We start from the raw sequence: 23368 nt of genomic DNA, 5'->3' as shown, positions 1-23368 counted from the left end.
AAGAATATAACTACTATAATACTGCCCCCTATATACAAGAATATAACTCCTATAATACTGCCCCTATGTGCAAGAATATAACTACTATAATACCGCTCCTATGTACAAGAATATAACTACTATAATACTGCTCCTATGTACAAGAATATAACTACTATAATACTGCCCCCTATGTACAAGAATATAACTGCTATAATACTGCCCCTATGTACAAGAATATAACTACTATAATACTGCCCCCTATGTACAAGAATATAACTCCTATAATACTGCCCCTATGTACAAGAATATAACTACTATAATACCGCTCCTATGTACAAGAATATAACTACTATAATACTGCCCCCTATGTACAAGAATATAACTACTATAATACTGCCCCCTATGTACAAGAATATAACTACTATAATACTGCCCCCTATGTACCAGAATATAACTACTATAATACTGCCCTTATGCACAGGAATATAACTACTATAATACTGCCCCTATGTACAAGAATATAACTACTATAATACTGCCCCCTATGTACAAGAATATAACTACTATAATACTGCTCTCTATGTACAAGAATATAACTACTATAATACTGCTCCTATGTACAAGAATATAACTACTATAATACTGCTCCCTATGTACAAGAATATAACTACTATAATACTGCTCCTATCCTGGTGGCCATTCCATAAGACTATTCATTCCTTGTCGCCAGATACATGTGCCCATCAGCCTGCCTGGGTCAGCACAGAGCCCACCGCACCACTGCCACACTGGCCAAAGATAAGATCATATGGCAGTACTGAACAGTGTGACTGTGAATCCAGCACTGTGGTGAGGAAAACACTAGCAAGCAACATCACTATTTTTTGCGACTCTCTCACTCTGTCTTATAAGTGGAGAAACAAATCATATTTTTCTAATAAGACATTAGAATGTTTGTCATATTAGCCTGTACAATGGAGTTTTGCAAGGTTTGTTGAAACAAAAGTGAAGGATAAATCCAGCACTGCACTGGTGTAAAGCACAATATGGATCCCCCGCACAGCATAGATGACCTTATCCCTAGTGAGGTTGATGGGAGTAGGATCCTTACAAATCATATATTAATGGAGTTGTCCAAGATTGAGAGCCAAAGTCTATGTCTATGCAAATCTCCTACATGCCGTCATATAACCACTCAATCGCATGCCAGGGATCACGATTCACACATGCTGTCATAATTCGAAACTCTGCAGTCACAGACTTTGCTCTCAAACCTGGACAACTCCTTTAACAATAAGGCCCAAGGGTGGACATGATGGTGAAGGGTCCTTGTGCCTGACTTGATCTTGTGGCCTTATTTAGATACATAATCACAATACCCCGGCGCCCCCAGCAGTACCCACTGAAGCTGCAGGTGCCAATAACTGGCAATGATGATAGGTGCAGAATATATAACAAATAGTGCACCGCGCTGAAGATGCTGCTACACAGGTAAAGATTATCTGTTATCAGTGATTGATAACTGAGCAGGATGTAAAAAGTGCGGCATATCCATAAAATCCATTCCTGCCGACCTTAGGATAAAACGGACGGTGCTTAGGTAACAGAAGCTCCTCCTGGGCACCGGAACAAGAAGACGTCATCTGAGCCACACACACCGGTGACCGCACAGGATCATACTCGTACCGGCGACACGTAAGATGGAATGAGTGCACCAGATGGAGGGAGGCTGGGGACCGGAGAGCGTCCTCCCGAATCACCAGCAGAATAGTGAGTGCAGCTCTGGGGTATAATACAGGATGTAACTCAGCATCAGTAATGTAATGTATGTACACAGTGACTGCACCAGCAGAATAGTGAGTGCAGCTCTGGAGTATAATACAGGATGTAACTCAGGATCAGTAATGTAATGTATGTACACAGTGACTGCACCAGCAGAATAGTGAGTGCAGCTCTGGAGTATAATACAGGATGTAACTCAGGATCAGTAATGTAATGTATGTACACAGTGACTGCACCAGCAGAATAGTGAGTGCAGCTCTGGAGTATAATACAAGATGTAACTCAGGAACAGTAATGTATGTACACAGTGACTGCACCAGCAGAATAGTGAGTGCAGCTCTGGAGTATAATACAGGATGTAACTCAGGAACAGTAATGTAATGTATGTACACAGTGACTGCACCAGCAGAATAGTGAGTGCAGCTCTGGAGTATAATACAGGATGTAACTCAGGATCAGTAATGTAATGTATGTACACAGTGACTATACCAGCAGAATAGTGAGTGCAGCTCTGGGGTATAATACAGGATGTAACTCAGGATCAGTAATGTAATGTACACAGTGACTGCACCAACAGAATAGTGAGTGCAGCTCTGGAGTATAATACAGGATGTAACTCAGGATCAGTAATGTAATGTATGTACACAGTGACTGCACCAGCAGAATATTGAGTGCAGCTCTGGAGTATAATACAGGATGTAACTCAGGATCAGTAATGTATGTACACAGTGACTGCACCAGCAGAATAGTGAGTGCAGCTCTGGGGTATAATACAGGAGGTAACTCAGGATCAGTAATGTAATGTATGTACACAGTGACTGCACCAGCAGAATAGTGAGTGCAGCTCTGGAGCATAATACAGGATGTAACTCAGTATCAGTAATATAATGTACACAGTGACTGCACCAGCAGAATAGTGAGTGCAGCTCTGGAGTATAATACAGGATGTAACTCAGGATCAGTAATGAAATGTATGTACACAGTGACTGCACCAGCAGAATAGTGAGTGCAGCTCTGGAAGTATAATACAGAATGTAACAGAGGAACAGTAATGTATGTACACAGTGACTATACCAGCAGAATAGTGAGTGCAGCTCTGGGGTTTAATACAGGAAGTAACTCATGAACAGTAATGTATGTACACAGTGACTATACCAGCAGAATAGTGAGTGCAGCTCTGGGGTATAATACAGGATGTAACTCAGGATCAGTAATGTATGTACACAGTGACTGCACCAGCAGAATAGTGAGTGCAGCTCTGGGGTATAATACAGGAGGTAACTCAGGATCAGTAATGTAATGTATGTACACAGTGACTGCACCAGCAGAATAGTGAGTGCAGCTCTGGAGTATAATACAGGATGTAACTCAGGATCAGTAATGTAATGTACACAGTGACTGCACCAGCAGAATAGTGAGTGCAGCTCTGGAGTATAATACAGGATGTAACTCAGGATCAGTAATGTAATGTATGTGCACAGTGACTGCACCAGCAGAATAGTGAGTGCAGCTCTGGAAGTATAATACAGGATGTAACTCAGGAACAGTAATGTAATGTATGTATACAGTGACTGCACCAGCAGAATAGTGAGTGCAGCTCTGGAAGTATAATACAGGATGTAACTCAGGAACAGTAATGTATGTGCAGTATAGTATACAGTATAACATCTAACGCATACAGTAGATTACCTACAGCATATACAATCATAATGTTGAAGTATTATTCTACCCTATGCACTTCAGATATTACAGTATAGTATAATATAGATGCATTACTAATATATATATATACACACACACCAAGAGGCAGCACTTACATCCACATCAATAGGAGACAGCCCGCAGCAGGTGTCAGGATAGTGGCTGATGTATATGACATGTGTGGAGCAGGCAGCACACAGAGGAGGTCAGTGATGGAGGAGGAGCTGACGGACACTGACAGCACACACACAGGACACAGCAGCCATGTCACTACCTGGCTGCAGCCGATGACTCTGGTAAGGTAGCGTACGTCCTCCAGCAGCAGCCCTAGGACCCGGCTCCGCAGCCGCGGTGTCTCCTCTCAGTCCCCACTCCCCCCCGTGCTCATCAGTCTGTGGAGCGCCCCCCGCACCAGTCCCGCTGCCCAAGTCTTCCCTATTTCCGGCCTGTGTCACTGGTGGGAGGATCCCCGGCTCCAACCGAGTGCTCGGGTGTGACTGCACATAGCGACAGCACAGACGGTGACAGTGTGTACGGACACAGGCTCAGCGACAATATATATACAGCCACGGCGACAGTACAGCCAAAATCTGCTGCTGCAGCTGCACTGTGCCTCCTCCGTGGCCGCGCTTCTCCCACAGAGGAGAGGAATTGCTGCTGCCGCACCGCCCCCACACATGTGCTGCCTGGGGCGGACCGCCCCCCCACGCTACGCCACTGCTGCAAACACTTTCCACCATTTACCCAGATGAAAACAAAAAGCTAATAGTGGAAAGGATAACAGCACTCCACCAGGAAGACTTGGAGTACCACATGATTAAGAAACCCCAAAGGAGAAACCCCTCCAAAGCTGAGAGGCTCTCAAGTCCCCAACCGTTCATACTCCAAGGAGTGTACCTTCACCAGGTCACCTAGGATGTTACTACAAACCTCTTCCAATGGGAGGATTTTGCTTCTCAGCGACACTAAACACCGTGCATTCAAGTGAAAAACCTAACCACTGTACTATCTAGAAATAAAGTGGTTCTGTCACTGCCACCAAGGTCTCTGAAAGCCCCATAGGCCCATTCAGTGTAAGAGAGGTGAATCAGCTGAGGCCAGTCCAAGGAAGCACCCACCCGCTTGTAGACCTCTACATTGAAGTAACACCGAAGCAGGAAGTGCTCCATACTTTCCAGCATAATTCTCTAGATGGCAGTTCCTGCACTTCAGGTTGTACCTCACATATAGGCTACCATGCAAACAATGCCAAGTCAAGTCAAAAAAATTTGAGGGATCCTACTTGAATTCAAAAGCCGTAATTCTATATCCAGATCCCGACTTGGGCAGTCACTGAGGACCAGAGATTTTTGGAAATGTGTTGACAAGACCTTCTTATCAAGTAGTTTCCTTGACAGAGTTCTTACCTCCCACACCCCCAAGCCCCACTGGCGGATTGCCTTCAGAAGCGATGTAACACAAACCAAGAGATGCCCGTGCGGTAAGTGAAGATCCTTCACACGCCCTCCCATCTCCAATTCCTGGAAGAAAGGCTGAAACTGGGTCGCCCTCGTTCGCCCAGGGCAGTGGGGTACTCGGGACCGGGCCGATGTCAAAGCGGGAATGTGTCACAGCAGCGGTGACCCGGTCCGTGGCCCCGGGCGCTCAATATCAATGGCGGTGATGTTAATGATGTTAGAGTTTATTAGAATAGTTTGTGATGCCACCCGTGGTATTTGGCAAGTAAGGTGTTGAGCCAACGCTGCGTGCAGATCCACTGGGACTGATGGTGTGGTGCAGCAGAGATGGTGTAGCTCCCCACATGTGGAGCTGTAGTCCCTGGGCAGTGTAGGTGCAATGGATGAGGAGAGGCGCAGGAGGGTATAGATGTTGTGACCCAGGTGTAGCGGTGCTGGAATAACTGGAGGACACCAGGGTGTGCGGTTCTAAAGCTTTACTCACTGTTTGCAGTTCACCCACACGCCTGCCTCCGTACTGTGTTCTCCGGGTCAGGGCTCCAGCAAACCTCCAGGCAGATAGGGTTCTCCCCTCCACACTCCGCCAATATGTACCTTCACTGAACGACTCCTCCAACGCGCCTTTAGGTGCGAAGCACTACAATACTTAGTTACCCTGGAATGCCTCTCTCTCTGTTCCTAGTCTTTACTTCTATGGCAGACAGCTGTAGCCTGCTTCGGGGACTCCTCACTGCACCCCAGCTCTCTATTCAGTTTCTGTTGTGTCCCAAGTCTATGATGGGAGCAAGGCGTTAGCGGCTCACTACTCCTCCGGTGTCTGTTGCCAGACATAAAGATCCAATCAACCTTGGGGACCGGGCCCCGGCCTTTACGCTTTCTGGACTGGAAGGGTTCTCTCTCTCTCTCAACCTGCTTCTCACCGTCCTTCTATTCTCCTTCGTTCCGTTCTGTTCTATCTCTCTTATGGAATCTGTAGTCTCAGTCTATGTCTCTTCCTCCTTCTCTTCCTTCCCGTGCCAGCTGGCCCAGCTCACTGGGGCAGCTGCAGCACTCCTTCCTCCATCCCTTCTTCCAGGGATCCCCCACTCCTCACTGAGTGGCTGTCCTCTCCTACTCCACCTGCCGCCTTCTGCGGACTCCCTGACATCCTACACTTTCCCTCTCTTTTATAGCTAACTCCACCCACCTCCCCAGCACCTCTCATTTTACGAAGCCAGGGACCACAAAAGGCATCCTTTGACCTTTCCAGCATAAAGCATGGATGGGTCCCTGCTGAACTATCCTGTGTGTGGGGTGTAGGTGTGGAGTGCGTTCGGGAGATCCCACCTTACCTGGATGGCGGGGCACCACACCTTAGGAGAATGTGCAGTACCTCTGTGGCGACTGAAGCCTCAGGGGCGCCACATACCTCCCCGTTAAACACAGCATGTCCGCGGGCTGTAAGACAACAAAAAGTACAATACAGGAACACACAAAAATTCTAAATGCTGTTTAACAATACTTATCTATCCTTCCTACTGTAGGAGGCACATTTCTTAAACGTTACAAAGAGGCTAACTTCCTATCTTAGTATCAAAAATTTACTTAAGTGCAATTCTCAATTCAAAGTGCTATACTCAACACATTTTCTTTATTACATTTTCTATCAATTATTCTTTGTCTTTCTCTCTTTTCTACTGGACGCAAGACACTGACCATCTACACTTGTCCTGTCACCTGTCACTTTCAATTATTCAGTCTTTGTTCAATTCTCACGTTCTATCTCAAAACTTTTCTATTTCTCTGTATCAAATATTCTATAAAAGACATTTTCTTTTCATAAGACACAACATTATCAAATATTTTTTCATATAACATTCAAAATTCTTGTAAGGTGCTGAACAGTGCTCCTAGCCGGGACTTCTTGCAGTGTCCCTTGAGGTAGACATCATTCTTCGAAAAGTGTCCACTCAAAAACATTATCTTTGCAAAGTGTCTCTATGTATAACTTGACATTTCCTTCGCAAAGAGTCTTTATATGTGAAAACAAGAGAGGGCACCTAAAGAGGTGCAAACTATTTACAATAAAGTTTTGGATCATACAGCGTTCATGATCTCCACAGTTCCATTTGTCGAAAAACACTGCCAATCAAAAGCAGGGCAACAAAAGTGCTACCGGAAAAACATGATAGCAAACAGGCACAACTGGTGCAAATAAAACCCTCCTGGGCAACGAGATTTGAAAAGTATAATCCTTAATGCTGATCCCCTCATGGGGTTCTGGAAGTTGAATTGGAACTGTTACCAGATTCAAAGCAGTCATTGGTAATTCTTAAGTACTCCTCTTCCTCACGCCTGGTATGGTACTGCGGCGCCACCTTCAGGGGTTCCGGTGTTCCCCCCCAAGGACTGGTATCCCAGTCCCAGAACAGATCTAGCACGACCTGGCCTGCCGCTGCGACCGTGGTGCACCCCAGGGCCTTCCCTGTTGTCAGGACATCAGACGTACCTGTGGCCTCCTGGTGGTGTGATCTCTGCTCCGGTGCAGCGGTGGCAGTCACTACAGATGTAGGCCCCTCCTGGGCATGCGGCCTGCTCAGTCTCCATAAGGCCTCATGCCTCATTCGCAGACGGCACGTCAGCTGGGCGATTTCGTCCTCCAGCTGCTGGCGGTTCATCTGTGATCGGGTCGGAGCCTTCAGCTATGGCGCCGGGGAGATCCGTTTCCCCACGCTCAACAGGCCTTCTTCCCTCGCTCTCCAAAATGGCATTCTGCCGTCATTCTTCCTGCCTTGGCCCCTTTCCCGCCACCGGCTTCTTCTGTCCCTCCTTCCGGGGGCGGCGTCTCCTTTCAGCGCCTCCACACCAAGCCAGTAGACGAACCCCTCGGGGGGTGGGCCATGCATCAGCCACATAGTAATTCAGGCAGGGATGGCCCAATACTCTTCACGGTCTTTTCTTAGGACCGCCCCTCTCTTCACGCCCTTCTCTGCACCAGCGGCCATTTCTATTGTCCATTTTACAGTCTATTAAATTTGTTCTTCTGCACATTTTCAAAAGTTGCAAATCCAAGGCACACAGAATCCGATGGCATCGGGTCTCGTCATCCTGTTCGTGACGCCAAAATTGGGTCGCCCTCGCTCGCTCAGGGCAGTGGGGTACTCGGTACCGGGCCGGTGTCAAGGCGGGAATGTGTCACAGCAGCGGTGACCCGGTCCGTGGCCCCGGGCACCCAATATCAATGGCGGTGATGTTAATGACATAAGAGTTTATTAGAATAGTTCGTGACACCACCCATGGTGTTTGGCAAGTAAGGTGTTGAGCCAACGCTGCGTGCAGATCCGCTGGGACTGATGGTGTGGTGCAGCAGAGATGGTGTAGCTCCCTGCAGGTGTAGCTGTAGTCCCTGGGCAGTGTAGGTGCAATGGATGAGGAGAGGCGCAGGAGGGTATAGATGTTGTGACCCAGGTGTAGCGGTGCTGGAATAACTGGAGGACACCAGGGTGTGCGGTTCTAAAGCTTTACTCACTGTTTGCAGTTCACCCACACGCCTGCCTCCGTACTGTGTTCTCCGGGTCAGGGCTCCAGCCAACCTCCAGGCAGATAGGGTTCTCCCCTCCACACTCCGCCAATATGTACCTTCACTGAACGACTCCTCCAACGCGCCTTTAGGTGCGAAGCACTACAGTACTTAGTTACCCTGGAATGCCTCTCTCTCTGGTCCTAGTCTTTACTTCTATGGCAGACAGCTGTAGCCTGCTTCGGGGACTCCTCACTGCGCCCCAGCTGTCTATTCAGTTTCTGTTGTGTCCCAAGTGGTGACCCGGTCCGTGGCCCTGGGCGCTCAGTATCAATGGCGGTGATGTTAATGATGTTAGAGTTTATTAGAATAGTTTGTGATGCCACCCGTGGTATTTGGCAAGTAAGGTGTTGAGCCAACGCTGCGTGCAGATCCACTGGGACTGATGGTGTGGTGCAGCAGAGATGGTGTAGCTCCCCACAGGTGGAGCTGTAGTCCCTGGGCAGTGTAGGTGCAATGGATGAGGAGAGGCGCATGAGGGTATAGATGTTGTGACCCAGGTGTAGCGGTGCTGGAATAACTGGAGGACACCAGGGTGTGCGGTTCCAAAGCTTTAATCACTGTTTGCAGTTCACCCACACGCCTGCCTCCGTACTGTGATCTCCGGGTCAGGGCTCCAGCCAACCTCCAGGCAGATAGGGTTCTCCCCTCCACACTCCGCCAATATGTACCTTCATTGAACAACTCCTTCAATGCGCCTTTAGGTGCGAAGCACTCCAGTACTTAGTTACCCTGGAATGCCTCTCTAGGTGTTCCTAGTCTTTACTTGTATGACAGACAGCTGTAGCCTGCTTTGGGGACTACTCACTGCGTCCCGGCTCTCTATTCAGTTGCTGTTGTGTCCCAAGTCTATGATGGGAGCAAGGCGTTAGCGGCTCACTACTCTTCGGTGTTTGTTGCCGGACATAAAGATCCAATCCACCTCGGGGACCGGGCCCCAGCCTTTGCACTTTCTGGACTGAAAGGGTTCTCTCTCTTTCTCAACCTGCTTCCCACCGTCCTTCTATTCTCCTTCGTTCCGTTCTGTTCTATCTCTCTTATGGAATCTGTGGTCTAAGTCTATGTCTCTTCCTCCTTCTCTTCCTTCCCGTGCCAGCTGGCCCAGCTCACTGGGGCAGCTGCAACACTTCTTCCTCCATCCCTTCTTCCAGGGATCCCCCCACTCCTCACTGAGTGGCTGTCCTCTCCTACTCCGCCTGCCTTCTTCTGCAGACTCCCTGACATCCTACACTTTCCCTCTCTTTAATAGCTAACTCCACCCACCTCCCCAGCACCTCTCATGTTACCAAGCCAGGGACCACAAAAGGCATCCTTTGACCTTTCCAGCATAAAGCATGGATGGGTCCCTGCTGAACTATCCTGTGTGTGGAGTGCGGTCGGGAGTTCCCACCTTACCTGGATGGCGGGGCACCACACCTTAGGAGAAGGTGCAGTACCTCTGTGGCGACTGAAGCGTCAGGGGCGCCACAAAACCATCCCCTGCAGGAGAATACCCACGGAGGAGCCCTCTCCTTCCAGAGGATTGCGACAGCTGGAAGAACAGGCTATCAACCCATGTCTGGAGAGGTTCTGGCAAGATGCATATGCTGCCCAGGTAAATTAACAAGGGGAGCAAGAAAGCTTTGCACAAGTTTACCCTTTCCCTCAGAGTCAAAGACCAACTCTCCCATTGCTCCACTCTCTGGGCAGCACACTGTAGGGTAATCACCCTGAGAAAATTCGATGCCTAGAACATTGGCATACTCCTGGGGTTCTGGAAGGGTGCCTGGGAGATCAAAACCAGGGTCCATACCCCCAGCCAGAGACTTTCACACTTGTCCTGGTTGATCACGGACCCGAATGCCTCCGAATAACGCTCCACCTCCAACATCACCTCCTCCACCTCCCCTTCTCATTAGACGAAAACGGTAACATCGTCAGCATACTCCACAACCTTCAGGACAGTCTCCTGTATGCCAGGACCATATATCTCTATCCCCGCTAACGGTCCACCATCTACTCTTCTCAAAAAAGGATCAATCATGAACGCATAAAGGAAAGAACTGAGAGGGCAACCATAGCGAACACGAGACCCAACCTCAAAAGGCTGCCCAATCCAATCATTCACCAGTGGGAAACTCTCAGCCCGTTTGTAAAATGTTCTGAGCAAGTCCACGAACCCATTGCTTGCCCCCATGTTGCAGTCTCTTCCCCTTTCATTCCCCCACTCAGGCTGGATATTGTTGACAGAATCACCCAATGGCGGGACCTTGTTGCCACTGGGAGGGCTGCAGCTGGAACTGTCCAAAGCAACCGGGTTCAGCAGAGCCTTTGCAGCCCTTTGCAGTGCGACAGAGCCGTGCAAACACTCGGCAGAGCCAACCCGCTTAGCCTCCGCGCCACACTGAACTGCAGAGCCTTGCACCTCTGTGGCTGACCTTTCCTGTGGAGCAGTCCCTTGCAGAACTGCAGAGCCAGGTGGAGTAGCAGAACTGTGCAATAGACCCTTGCAGAGCCACCTTTCTCCTCTTTTTGCTGCATGACTGGACCTTGTGTAGGAGCAGAGCCTCGCGGAGCCGCACCACCAAGCGGAGCAGCAGAGCTGAATGGAGTGACACTGCCAATCACATTCCCACTAGGTAAGATATTAACCTTGTCTGGGGTACTCGTGGAAGGAGTGGCGATAGGCTCATACACGCCAAACTTTTTTCCAACTGCATTTCCACTGCTAGAGGCCACATTCCCTTTGGCCTGAGTGTCAGTTGTCACGCCGCGCTCACCTGGGGGCGGAAAATCGGTCCCGACGTCATCTCTTCCGGAGCCGCGGTCACTCCGGGGGTCCCGCCGGGTGCGCACGCGCACCTTTTGTACCTAGGTCCTTGTCTCCTCCACGTTATGTCTGCCCTTGCGCGCTTTTCTCAGTTCGGTCTCCAGGTCAGTCCTCTCTATGGTACTGGAGGACTTGACCCGGAAGCTCTCATGATCATGTGCTATATCAGGCCACCTCTTCCCAGGGGAGGTGCCTGATTATTGTTGTGCTTCCTGGCTTGGTCTGCCGTGTCCCTGCCTGGCTGTGCGCTGTATTCGGGTCCTCTGCCTTGCAATCTGTTGTGCCTCTTGGCACACGCTCTGAACCTGCACTCTGCCTTGTACTCGGTTGTGCCTCCTGGCACACACTCTGACCCTGTAGTCTGTCTCATACTCAGTTGTGCCTCCTGGCACACACTCTGATCCTGTACTCTGTCTCATACTCAGTTGTGCCTCCTGGCACACACTCTGATCCTGTGCTCGTCTTACATTCAGCTGTGCCTCCTGGCACATACTCTGATCCTGTGCTCTGTCTTGTACTCAGTTGTGCCTCCTGGCACACACTCTGATCCTCTGCTCTGCCTTGTACTCAGCTGTGCCTCCTGGCACATGCTCTGATCCTGTACTCTGTCTCTTACTCAGTTGTGCCTCCTGGCACAGGTTCCAAACCTGCACTCTGTCTTATGCTTAGTTGTGCCCTTTGGCACACACCCTGCAACTGTGCTCTGTTACACCTCCTGGCACACCTGCTGCCTGACTCAGTGCTCTGACCTGCTCCTTGCACGCATCCTGCTTCACTCACACCCGGACGTATGAAGTCTCTGTATACCACGTGTTCCCGTGTCCACGCTTTACACGTTCCTGCAGACACACTCACCCACTCATGTCTCCTGTGAGCCGGCCAACTGGTGCCAGCAGTCGTGGTACCTCACCCCCTGGGGCTTGCCCCTGACACTCCCTGTACAGGGAGTGGCCTTCACTAGGTTAGCTCGTCCTGGGAGGGTTGGTGCCACGACCCACAGGGTCCACTCCAGGAGTCGTTACAGTATAATCAGGCCATGGACCCCGCTGATACCACCGCCTCCATCCAAAAGAAACTGGTGTTCCTATGGGAAAGTCAGACCAGGATCATGTCCTCTCTGAAATCTATGGAGTCTCGTTTTTCAACTATTCAGTCTTCTAATCAAACTAGGATTATGGCCTTTTTGAAATCCATGGAGTCACGTTTGTCGGCCATGCAGTAATCTGACCCTGGGAATGCTTCCCAGTTGGCCATCCTCCAGCAAGAACTCACACAGCAACGCGACACCCAGGTCCATATCCTCAACTACTTTATATGTGTCGGTAGACAGTTGGCTCCTTTCCATGCAATCCGTTTCTGCCCAGTCCTCAGCCCCGCACCCGCTGCCGTGCCTCGGCAAGCCACCCCGATATAGCAGGGACCCTAAGTTTTGTCGAGGATTTCTGAACCAATGCCGGTTACATTTTGAGCTTTTGCCGCAGCACTATCCCACTGAGCACGCCCAAATTGCCTTTATTGTTTCACACTTAGAGGGGGAGGCGTTAGCATGGGTGAACCCCCTCTTGGAGCGCAATGACCCACTTGTCTCTTAGCTTTCCACCTTTTTGGACACCTTCCGCAAGGTGTTAGACTAGCTGGGTCGACTGGCCTCTACGACCGAGTCTCTCCTTAACCTCCATCAGGGTACGCTACCATCCGTTTTCGTACCTTGTCCTCCGAACTCGGTTGTAACAACGAGGCTCTCGTAGGGATCTTTTGGCGTGGCCTGTCCGGTCGAATCAAAGATGAACTGGCAGGTCGGGATACTCCCACCTCTTTAGAGGATCTGATCTCTCTGGTGACACGCATTGACCTGCGGTTTCAGGGACGTGCCCGTGAATCAGCCAGAGAGAGCAGCTCCTCTCACCTCCTTCGTTCCTGCCCCAAGAAGCCGGGAAACTTCTCCGCCTAGGGTTGGTAGGAGAGGCCTCCCTAGGTGTACGTGATCCCTCTCCTTCCTGCTTGTGTCCGTGTTATTGAATCTCGGTGCCAAGCGTTATTCTGAGGAGACTTTTCGGGATTCTGGCGCGGAGGGCAATTTTATCACACTCGAGGTGGTTAAAAAATACCGGATTCCTGTCAGATCCCTGGAGACTCCTCGGTCGATTGTTTCGGTCAATGGTATGTCTGTGCAGGAGACCATTACCTAGGCCACCGAAGAGATCGAGCTGCAGATCGGAGCCCTGCACCGGGAGATCTCCTTCCACATCTTGTCTACCATGTCTCACACGCTTCTTCTAGGTCTCCCTTTGCTACGGACTCATGAGCCAACCCTGGACTGGCGGTCGGGCGATATACTCCATTTGGGACCATTCTGTCAGGAGAAGTGCCTGTTGCCCGTCCATCCGATGAACTCTGCCTGTCTGTGCCCGGCACCTACAGGTCTGCCGTCGGCTTACTGGTCCTTTGCAGATGTCTTTGACAAAAAGGAGGCCGAGACTCTGCCCCTCCATCGGCCACATAGCTGTCCGATTGACCTCATTCCTGGTTCTACGCCACCCAGGGGTAGAATATATCTGCTATCCCCTGCTGAAACCCAAGTGATGTCTGAGTATATCCAGGTTTTATCCGTAAGTAGAGTTGAGCGAAACGGGTCGAAAAAATTCAAAAGTCGCCTATTTTCACCAAAGTCGGGTTTCATGAAATGAAACCCGACCTTAGCGTGAGGTCGGCGACTTTAGCGCCAAAGTCGCGTTTCAAAAGATGCTTTAGCACCCTTTTTCAGCCAATCAGGAAGAACGGACACTGTGGGCATCGTGATGACATAGGCAGCGGTCACCACCATCTTGGAGAAGGGCATGCAAGTGATTGGCTTGCTTTGTGGGGCATCAGAGGGGGTATAAAAGGGCATGCACGCCGACAGCCATGTTACTCATGCTGATCTCAGAATAGGGAGAGCTGCTGCTGCTGATTCTGTAGGGAGAGCGCTAGGAAGGCAAAAAGAAAAAAAATGCTTCTGCTGCTAGCGCTTTTCACTGTAGTTACTGTGCAGTGAAAGGTGAAGATTTTTGCTTTTGTGCAGCAGCGCTGGTGGTGTTTAGCCTGCCTTTTAAGGCTAGCTGCATTGCTGTGTGCACACTGGTGTCCAAACTGCTTTTTTAAAAGCAATACAAATTGTATTGTTTTGTCCTGGTGAGGTACTGAGCGTTCATTTTTTCACACACCGTACAGCGGTGTACGCTCCTCACACAGTACCATGTAACGGCTATTATTACGGCAAAATTGAAGCTATCTAAGTGTGTGACTCTGTAAGGAAAAGCCGAGGAGTTTGTCCATTCTTACAGAGCTACACCTTACAGTTTTTTCCGTTTTTCAAACAGTTTAGTTTATTTGCTGCTTGATTGCATTCAAAACTAGAGACAGCGTGTGTCAGTCCGTATACAAAAACACGGAGCTTGACAATTTTACATACAACGTACAGCGGTGTACGTGTACGCTCCTCTCACAGTACCGTGTAACGGCTGTTATCACGGCCAAATTGAAGCTATCTAAGTGTGACTATGTAAGGAAAAGCTGAGGAGTTTGTCCATTCTTACAGACCTACACTCTAGGGAGATTCCAATCCTGCCCAATTCTATATACACCTTGTAGTTTGTCATACACTAGGCAATTTCTGCCTGTCACATTGCGGTGTAATATAAAAAGGCCTGACAGAATCCAACTGTGTCCTGAAGTCTAGAGAGATTCCAATTCTCCACAGTTCTCTATACACCTTTCTTAAACCATCCAGAATCTGCCTGTCACAATGCGGTGTAATATAAACAGGTCCTGACAGAATCCAACTGTGTCCTGAAGTCTAGAGAGATTCCAATTCTCCCCAGGCCTCTATACACCTTTCTTTACATCTACATAGGGATTATATAACGTAAGAACCATCTGACCATCATCTTGGAATTGTATTCTGGAGCGGAACTGTGATAATAAACATGCCTCTAGTAAATTTACAGGACATGTGGGAGAGATTACAAACTGAATAGTAACCTCGGGGAAGGGTTTTATGGGGTTTATAAAAATATATTAATTGGGTCTGCCATCTATCCCAATTAAAACAGTGGCCTATATGACAATCTCTCTGAAAGTGTCCGAATCGGGCACAGCGCCAGAATTGTTGACGAGAATTAGCAGGGTTCCCAGTCATAGGATTGGAAGAGATATTGGAGCGTGGGAGCTGGAGTCTGAGGGGGAGCTGTGTGTTCACAGCTGCAGTGGGGGTGATGGGAGGGGCAGTCTGAACAGTATAACTGCCAACTTACCATGGTTGTTGTGGAGGATGATCAGTCCCAATTTTCCAGCACCTGTGTCTGCTCTGAGGGTCCTTTGTCTTGTAGTCCTCCGGGGCAGAGGCGTCCCTGTTCAGGGGCCCCACTTTGGGCGGCCAAGCTGTCGGGGTAGCTATTTAGGGAGGGCTAAATTAACCCGTCACGGTTGAGCCAGTGATGTCTAAATTATTCCACAGAGTGTTGCTAGCAACTCAAATGACCACACGGAGACGGGGGTCTCTGTACGGGAGGATCGAGACAGTTCTCAACTACCAATAACATCATTTCACTTTATAAGCTAATAATATTGCAAGAAAACTGGAAACTGCATATATGTCTGTATCCAAATAGCATAGAAAGCAATATAATGGCATAATCTTCAGAGTTTTACACCCCCGCCTCCCTTATCTTGCACCTGATGGGAACAGTCTGGTTTCATGACAGTTTGAACTTTTACCTAATTACAAAATTTATCTTACAGCAACAAAAACAGAGAAACGAAGCCATCAGGAAAAATGGAGAAGTGAAACTTCAGTTCTGATTTTAGTATTAACCCTTCACACAACATCAACATATGCCATTTTTTCAACCTCCCTAACTGGGCTGCCCCCCCCAGGGCCGGGGTCACCACCTGGCGCATGCACCCGTGCGAGTGCCATTGCCCTTGACAGGTGGGTAGGCCCACTCTTGGGTGATGGCACTGGCACAGGGTCCCTCATAGTACAATCAAGTGTCTCTGATGGTGGGGGTGCACACCCGCTGTCAGACACATCGTTGTACTATGCGGGGCCCTGTGCCAGTACCGCCGCCCATGAGTGGGCCCACCCTGCTTGCTCAGGGCCCTAGCAATTGCAATACTTGCCTCTCCCTGCTCCACCGCTGTGTAGTCTGGGCTGTTAAATCCTTCACTGGGACTGCCTCTACAAATTTGGTGAACTGATAGATGATGGTTAAGACATAGCTATGCCCTGTCCTGCTGGGCTCTCTCTTCAGATGATCAACGGCTTCCATTTGTTATGGGCGTCGACTCACAATGAGATGCAGTAGTGGTTTATCATCAGCTTTCACGGTTTTCCTACTCACAGATGTGTGACATTCCTGCCCACATTTTTAAAAGTGTACCCTCATGCCAATCCAATAGAATCGCCTACGTCCTGTGGCTTCTGTCTTTTGCACTCCAAAGTTACCTGATAGATCATGATGGGCAGTGAGGACCATGTCTACATCTCTCCCTGTGATCACAATTTTATGGAGATGAGTAACGGTGATGGGATCCACGGTACTGTGATACAGGAACCCTTTCTTCACAAGAACTGTTTTCGCTGTCTCCACAGACAAAGTAATTGAGGGTCAGCATCGCCTCTGAGAATTCTCCCAGGAGTTTTTCCCCATGATTAGCAATTCCAAAATTTCTGCAATCACTCGACTTTCCGTCTGTACTTGTATCCATCTCTTTTCCTCTTGCGGAGAGTCTGGACTGTCTTACTGAGACTGAAATATATATGAAGATTTAAAAATTCCCCAACAGTGTATACTGGTGTACGCTTCGAATACATTACCCTTCTACTTTTTAGAGTCTTGTCTAATCCATATTAAGGCTGTGAGTGTCTTTGTCAGACTCCGGAAATATACACGGAGATTTTTAATGTTTAAACTATGCTATATATACCGGTTATAAGTTGATACTGTACCCTTTCTCAACTTTCTACAATCTTGTCAAATCCATACTGGGCCTGAGACCGTCTGAGTCTGCCTCCTGATTAGAGATGAGCGGTGTTTGAGTCGAACTGTTCACCAAGTTCAAATTTGAGCTGTTTTGGGCGGTGTTCGAGCCGTTCGTTGAACTCGAACACATTGCTTAAAATTCGGCTGTTCGAGGTTCCATTTGAAAACGGTACGTTCACCAAAAACGTAACTTTATTTTCACATTAATGATGGTTTTCAATGTTAATAGACAGTTTCATGTCATAGTAGCGGTGTCTGGTAGCCCGCGATGTAGTACACCTGTCATGGAGCTACACCGTGTGTGTTTCTAATAATTTTTTACCGCTTCTTGTCCAGAAAATCCTTTTGGGCCTTTTAGCACTGTCGGCTACTCAGCAGAGGAGCCCACCCTTGAACCTAGCTATGTCGCCTGTTTATGAAAGAACCAGTTTTTGACTGCATTTAGCCCAGTTAATACTTTGGGCCTAGTAACTGTGTCTGCTACTCAGCAGAGGAGCCCACCCGTTTACCAAGCTGTGTCGCCTGTTTATGTAAGAACCATTTTTTAACTCCATTTAGCCCAGTTAATAATTTGGGCCTAGTACCTGTGTCTACTGCTCTGCAGAGGAGCCCACCCATGACTAGCTATGCCGCCTGTTTATGTAAGCACTGTCTGCTACTCAGCGGAGTTGCCCACCCGTGAACCAAGCTATGCCGCCTGTTTATGTAAGAACTGTGTGCTACTCAGCAGAGGAGCCCAGCTGTTAAGCAAGCTACAGCACCTGTGGTTTGGACACATTATTTCTGGAATGCTGGTTAGGCCTAATTCCGGAATTCCGGTTGACCTGCACTTACTGGGAAATCCTCGTTCATGGGGAAAAATTGGAATCCCAGATCCCCATCACTATTGGGGTTCAGCGGGTTATTCACACCTGTAAGCGACACACGATGGTCCTTTCAGTGTAGCGCGCATGCAGCCCCGGACATGTAAGTGTATGACATACCTGTTATTGCTCAGTCTCGTGTGCCAGAGCCTCATGTGTCCCTCTAGTAAGCTGGACGCGGATCGCGGGGGCATGCCGGAGTCTCGTTCGTTAACGGAATTAAGCTGACAAATCGCTGGCACAACTAAAAACGGCCATGCACCACCACCCACAGAATCGAGAAAGCTTGCAATCTGTCCATCCTTTCCATGGCTGGCATGGTTGAGGCTGCCCGTGTGGAGTCCAATTAAGCCGCAGGCTCCACTCCTGGTGGTGCCCTTCTGGACATTCCTTTAAGGCTCAGCTTTGCAACCATACTTCCCCCAGAAACCAAACACTTTGCCTTCATGGACGCTGTTTGGAGGGTCGGGGGAATAACGTCGCCCAATCGGCAGTTGACATAATTTATGGTGGGAAGTCCGACGGTATATGATTGTCTTCGATTTTAGAATTTTTTTTTTAATTTAGATTTTTATTCCAGTCTTTCTTGACTTTATATGGGCATGACATGCCTATATCTGTGTCTCCTCCTACTCCTTTTACTCCTCCACCTATTTTCTATATGTAGCTGCCCTTTTCCATGTGATATTTGTATCTTCTGAGCATTTTGTCTGCTTTGGGACACCTTTTAAGGTGCTTTGTATGTGTTTGTGTTGGCCTGCCATTACTTTCAATGGGGTCCGACGGTGTTCGTCGAACGCTCGACGAACATTCGACGAACTTGCCTCCTGTTCGATGAACCGAACTCGAACACTAGCGGGGTAGCTCAACACTACTTCTGTTATATAGACATACATTTTTAATGTTTTATGCTATATAGACCTGGTATCTGTTGATGCTGTACCCTTTCTGCAAGATAGTCCTCCTCCACCCACCACTCTAAGTGTATCGTTGTCACACCTGGAACATTGGCCCACATGTGTGATTATTTCTTGCGGATCTTCTTTTTATATTGAGGTGTGATCCATCCTGAGCGTGTGAGAGTCTGTGGGTTACTCCTGCAATTTCTATGTAGATTTAAAAATTACCCCAACTCTGTATACAGCTCTACGCTTGTGATACATTACCCATTTACTGCTTTTTATATTCTAGTCTAATCCAAACTGACCAAGTGAGAGTCTGTTTCTGACTGTGGAAATAAATACTGAGATTGACAATGACCCCTACACTGTGTACAGCTGAATGCTTCAGATCCATTACCGTTTTACGGCTTTTAATATTGTGTTGTAATCCATACTTAGCCTGAGAGAGTCTGTATGCCTCCTGAAATATATATGGAGATTTGGAATGTTTAAACTATACTATATATACCTGCTATCTGATGATACTGTACACTTTTTCTACTTTTTATATTCTTGTCTAATCCATACTGAGCCTGTGACCGTCTCTGTGTGACTTATGAAATATATACGGAGATTTACAATTATCCTTTGACTGTATACAGCTGTACGCTTCTGATACAGTACCATATATCTGATGCTATTTTGGGTACATTTTCTCCAAAATTTTGAAGTATGGTGGAAGAGGCAGCGGACATGGGCGTGGGGGGGCAGCTGGTACTGATGGTGGTGGTGCATCTACTGGTAGTGGCAAAAGCACAATAGCAGCTAAGGCAAAAGGTGTTGAGCCTGCGTCATGATCTGGCTCCAGAAGGCCTGGAAGGCTACCTTTTCTGGGAGTAGGTTAACCGCTTTTAAAGCCGGAGCATCAGGAACTGGTTTTGGCTTACATTGCCGAAACAGACTCCAGCTAATATGCCCTCCTCTTCTGAAGTTTCAAAAAATGCAAGCACTGAGTCTTCAAGTGCTGGCTCCTGGTCAGGAAGAACTCCTTTCCTTGTGTCCTTCACCCCCACTAAAAGTGAATGATGCAGCAGCCTACACTTCACATTAATCCATGTAGCTCTTTCTCACATACCATGCCTGGGTTATCAAGTCAAATCGTGAATTCCCCTGTGCAAGATGAATCTGACAAGGAGTGTGGGTCGCCAGCCAGGGCAGTGGGGTTAATTGGTACCGGGCCGGTGTCTCAGAGGGATGTGTCACGGTGGTTTTGACCCGGTCCGTGGCCATGGGTGTCCATGCAAAGGGGTGAATAATGTTTATAGGTGAATGATACGTGATGCCACCTGTGGATTCTGATCAGATTGACCAGCGCTGCAGTGTTGCTTCTCTGGGACAGATGTTGTGGTGCAGCTAAGATGTAGAAGCCCTGCACAGGTAAGGCCGTAGTCGCAGGGCAGATGAAAGAGTTGGTAAATAGTGTGCAGTGCAGGATGTAGCAGAGCCATGCACCAGGCACAGGAGAAAGATGACAGACACAGTCGTGCAGTTCCTTTACCTGTACTTGGTAAATGCCGTCCAGGACCCAGAGTACAGATGGAGAAGGAGTTGGTCAGCCTGGATGCAAATTAGGAATTCTCTCTCTGCAGATAAGTAGTGTGGCTTCCGTTCTAGCGCTTATCTGAGCTACTCGCAGTACTGAGTTCACTAAAGATCCCCCTGTTGACTCTCTTTTGGAACTTTGTCGAATGGCAGGCAGCCGTAGCCTTTTCCTTCTCACTCACACACGTCGCTGCTGGGGCCTCCGAGCCTTAGTTGGGAACAGAGCATTTACAGCTGCTACTTCCTCCGGTTTCTGCTGCAGGACCGTCAGTGTCCCTACAAACTCGGAGACCGGAATCCGGACCATGCGCTCCAGCTAGGAGTGAGCCTTAACTCTGCTTATCCTCCAGCTCCCCTTCTCACGTCCACTCACTTCCCCTTCCCTTCACAGACTGCCCTAACTTCCCTCCTCCCGACCACAGAGAGCAGCTCCTCAGCAGTCAAGTTCAGAGCTCTCCCTGCTGGCCTGAATTTGGAACTGTGTTGTGTGTGTTGGTTTAACTGCTAGAGAGATCCTTCGTTGCTCCCAAGTATGACATCACACTCTCTAGGAGGAAGGTAATGCCACTGTGGCGACCGTACTCTTGGGGGCGCCACAAGTGCACTGATGCCCAGCCACTGCTAGATGATTCTGCTGGTACATTGACCCAGACCACTACATTCCCCCTCGCACTCTACACAGCCAGAATCTGACCCTGATGAAACTCAGGTTCCCCTTCCCGCATACTATACCACCTTTCACGGTGATAAAGAGGAAGGTGCAGGTTCCTTGAGCAGGTGGGGGGGTGTACTCATGGGCGACGGCCGTGGCACAGGGCCCCTCATAGTATGCAAAAGTGTCTCTGCTGGTAGGAGGGTGGCCACGTGCCGTCAGACACACCGCCGTACTATGAGGGGCCCTGTGCCAGTGCCATCACCAATGAGTGGGGCCCCCCCTGCTTGCTCAGGATCACAGCACTTGCAAAGTTGAAATACTTACCTCTCCCTGCTGCACCGCTGTGATGTTTTCCGTGTTTCCTGACAATGACATTCTGGTCAGAGAGCACGATGACATCACGTCTGTACGCCCTCTGCCTAAACAGTCCAATTAAATTAAGTACCAGGGCACATGGATGGGATAGTACGTCCAGTGGCAGAAAGGGGTTAAGGAATCCAGGAGTTCGTACACATAAGGGCTGCAACAGGTAGTCCAGCCACTGACTGAGATGCTCTGTAACTGAGCCGATGCGCAATATAATGGGGCTCATAGGAGGAGCTGAAACACCTTTGTGTATCTTAGGTAAAGCATACATGATAGGCATAACAGGATGACTAACCTTAAGGTAGTCAGTCTGAGTCTTGGATAAAATTCCCAATGTTAAGCCCTCATTGATTAGTTCAGTCTGAAAATGGCGTGTCGGATCACAGGACAGATTTTTATAAGTTGTCTCATCCTGTAACAGGCAATTAATTTGATCCCTTTACATTACTGTATCCATGACTACAATTAATTCACCTTTATCTGCCTTTTTCACCATTATTTCAGGCATATTTTTGATCTCTTGTATAGGTTTCTGTTGTTGAAAATTCAAGTTGACATTATGTTCATGTGATTTGACCGGTAAATCCAGTGACCTCAATTCCCATTCAATAACGGTATGGAATCTATCCATGAATTCAACTCTAGATTGAATGGGGTAAAACATGGGATACTTTATTTTCAATTGTTCAGCTTGATTGACACTCTGATGCATAGATGAATTGTCCATATTTAAATCTTGAAGATCCCTTAAAGTACATTGCTCACTAAATGTCAAACCACGAAAATCATTCTGTGGACCTTTAGTCAAATCATCCACTCTAGATTACTGTGTGAAAAAATGTTTCCGAACAGTTAAATTGCAAATGAATCTATTATAATTACTCCATTATTGCTCAACACCATGAAAAATATGCATTCTGCCTGGATGGGAAGTTTCCAGAAGTGCTTGGTCTTGTGCAGAGTGGTCAATCGCTCTCCTGACTCTTTCCCTGCTTCCAAGTAACATGAGGCTTGTCCATGTTCCTGACATGGGTCTCAGGCCAGACAGACTGAGCACAATACCGGCCCTCGCTTGTTACACTGGATTCAGAATTTAATTCTAATGCTTTTGGTGTCTGGTAGAATCCAATTTCCTGACATTGATCACACAACTCCCCAACTCCTGTATTATAGTCACCTTACAGCGGCTTCACCCGCTATGACAGCGGCTCCATTGGGATCCGGGGGCCAATATGTGCCGTGGAGCTCACAAAACGCAGGTTTCACAGCACATGGTGGCCCTCTGCTAATTGTCAGCGAAGGCAGCATAATGACATGGCCTTTGCTGACAAGGCGGTGGATGTGGTGATGATTGTGGGCAAAGCCCAAAACACAAATGGGCCTGTTTTAGCTGCATTGTAAAGTGGTGGGGAATTAGTTTTCAACTATCTGGTAAGTATTTGTCATGAGGGAGGGTCCTCCTGAATGTAGGAGTGACAGCTGTCCCAAATGTCTGATACAGAGCCACCTGAGGGCCATGACCAAACTCAGGTTCCACTGCACTAACTGGTGCTCTGCTAACTGTCAGCTAGGGCCACATAATGACATGGCGGTAGACATGGTGGTGGTGGTGGGCATAGCACAAAATTCAGATGGGCATGTTTGAAATGGCATTGTAAAAGGATGGAGAATTTGTATTCCACTATATT

At 48.4% G+C, this 23368-nt stretch overlaps 1 protein-coding gene across 1 annotated transcript in view; it reads left to right on the top strand.

The window, feature by feature from the left end:
* The window catches only part of LOC141096661 (vomeronasal type-2 receptor 26-like), a 311671-nt gene that overhangs the window by 203461 nt on the left and 84842 nt on the right, over window positions 1-23368 (top strand). The gene's annotated exons all lie outside the window — the stretch shown is intronic.

This window comes from Dendrobates tinctorius, unplaced genomic scaffold (assembly GCF_039654945.1).
Source record: "Dendrobates tinctorius isolate UK_male_01 unplaced genomic scaffold, ASM3965494v1 ptg000077l, whole genome shotgun sequence".
Taxonomy (NCBI): domain Eukaryota; kingdom Metazoa; phylum Chordata; class Amphibia; order Anura; family Dendrobatidae; genus Dendrobates; species Dendrobates tinctorius.
This window is presented reverse-complemented; position numbering and strand designations above follow the sequence as displayed.